This window comes from Lathyrus oleraceus, chromosome 3 (assembly GCF_024323335.1).
Source record: "Lathyrus oleraceus cultivar Zhongwan6 chromosome 3, CAAS_Psat_ZW6_1.0, whole genome shotgun sequence".
Classification (NCBI taxonomy): Eukaryota; Viridiplantae; Streptophyta; class Magnoliopsida; order Fabales; family Fabaceae; genus Lathyrus; species Lathyrus oleraceus.
In genome coordinates this window covers 475,732,637-475,735,343 of record NC_066581.1, presented here as the reverse complement: position 1 = coordinate 475,735,343, position 2,707 = coordinate 475,732,637, and positions in this window count along the sequence as shown.

Here is a 2,707-nt window from a genome sequence, read left to right as displayed (position 1 = left end):
GCTTTATTTAGGAAATTAACCGGAAAACAAGACAAAAGACAAGCATAACTCAAGAAAATAACAATATAACTATAACTCAAATTCCCCCACACTTAAATCTTTGCTTATCCTCAATCAAACTCTTATAAGCACAAAAGAAAAATTAAAAACACACAAGTATCAAATTCAGGCTAAAGACTTTTAGTTCGATCAAGGTTGCGTAGATAGGTACTAACTCATGAACTACGGATATCGTAGTAACACTTTCCGCGGTTTGTGGTCATAAGTTTCCTTCCTATACAAACCAATCCACATCATGTTATTATACTTAGGCCTAACTTACTCATCCCTTTATCATCCTTTTTCATTCAGGTGCAATCACATTAAGCCTGTTATCTTGTACTCACATGGTGAATGAATCTATTGGTGACCATGATCCAAATTTGTGTCATCATTCAATAATTTTGCTATTTAGCACAGACATATAAGCATAAGTTTCAAATTTTTCTCTACCGTTGGGTTAAATAACCTGGTGAGGGTTATCTAACTTAGAGGGCGGATCCTTTTTCAAATTCTTAGCTTTTTCTGCATGTATTTCCTTTTTCTTTTTCTTTCTTTTTACGGGACCATTCACCTATTTGCGTCGGCTCGTTCACGTAGTGGTAACTAAGATGGTGTTGACTGCTAAAATAAACTACTTAAGGATTAATTCAAGGGTGAGATTTCAAGGCCACAGCATAATAAGTATCCAGACCGGTTCCTATAATTAAGAAACTTACGGTGTCAGAACGATATCGATTTTTCTAAAGTTTTCCCAAGTCTCTGCAACCTATCATAAACTTGTCTAACAACCCAAATTTTCAAAATAACAACTATTTTCTTATTCAAAAAATTTGTTATGGCTCAAGAAATGGAGGGTAAAGGACAAACTACACATACGACTCGTCAAGCACATGTAATTATTAAAAACAAACTAGAAGTGTAATTAAAACTAACTAGAAAGCAATAAAATTAGAAAACATAAATAAAAATAAAAATAGTAAATATCTCCTCCCACACTTACACCGAACATTGTCCTCAATGTTTCGATAAAAGGTGAAAAATAATAGGTAAAACCTGGACAACGCTACTGCTGACCACTAGTACCCTCTCCTCCCGGATCTGAACGTCGAGGATGACGGCTCCAACTGCGGCAACGGGCACTTTGTGAAATCTGGAGTTGCTCAATCTGTGTTGTCAGTGCGGTGTTTGACTCTTGAAGTCTTTTGATGTTCGTCGGTATAGAAGCTTGATTCATCTCCACAAAGTTGAAGTGACTGACCATGTAAGCTTGTTGGCGCTGCTGTTGAGAAGCAATGGTGCGTTGAGATTCTAGGATGGCCTGTATAGATCGCTTAGTCTATCTTGAGACTCTCACATGAATTCCATCGCGTCCTGTTGATGCTCATACATGGCATACAACAGACCATCGTGTTCTTCTTCATAGGCTATTTGCTCTCTCTCAGCATTTCTTCAGTAAAGTAGTGACCAGTGGATGTACCCTCAAAAGGGTTAGTAGAAGGTGGTGTATGTGCAGGTGATGCATGAGGTGGAGGTACATTATGAATGGGAGATTAGTTCCTCCGCTCATATTCATCATCGGTTCCATCACCTTCATCCGCCGGGATATTTGGTGGTAACATACCGACAAAGGGTGGAGCCTGTAGGTCATAGTTCTAGTTTCTATCAAGTCGCACATCAGTACAACGAGAACAGGGTAAAACAACACTCGGGATAGCCATATTATGAACCATAAGGTGATAGCCTCCCTCTTTCCTTACCTTGCACAATCGCATGTCTCTTAGAAATTTTAAATTACTTATGCGGTGCGGTAATGGTTCTAATGTAGCTAGCGCATTGTCTAGCTCTAAAGCTCGTGCAATGGAGGTAATCAATTCTCCAAATGATATGGTTTTGTTGTTTTTCACAATAGCCCACGTGTGTGCTATCATAAAAGAGACGGAATTTAACCTTCTCTATGTGAGGGCAGCCTGTAAAAAGAGAAATTCTTTGGCATTTAATTTATTCGAATTCTCCCAGGCGAAAATAGTGCATGCCAACCAAAGTCTAAAAACACGTATGGTCGGGTTGTGGATATCTAAGGCCAGGTTTCCTTCGAAGGAAGCAGTGTTTTAGCCTGTCAGATTTCTCCACAGTTGGGATGCCTTAGTTGGCCAATTGGAATCTATGGGTGACTCACAAAAAACACCTTCCCCATGAGGGAATCCTAACAGACCTACAAGGTAGTCGGTAGTGTACTCATATTCCATATTAAACATTCTAAATTACACCGTACCGACAGTACTAGCAGTGTTGTGACTAATATTATAAATCAGGGAACTCAAGAATTCTCGGGAAAGCCTCTCATAGGTAGGTTCTTTACACTCACAAAAATCATGTAATCCTAAGTTATCAAGCATGTAGAAGACACTATGATAAATACCTAAGTTATACAGACAATTATCATCGATATACCTCGTAGCAAAAAAATTGTGGGTCTGCAACTCTTCAAATTGCCGCCTCTGCCTATTCCTAGCTTTTCCCTCGTGAAAAATAACTCCTCCATCTCCAATTTCGGCCATTGTTGATGTTTGTTTGAAGAAAAATGGAAGTTTTAGTGAGAGATGGTGAAATGAGGTTTTTGTGGATTTTGTATGAAATGTGAGGTTTTTATGGATGGAAAGTGAGT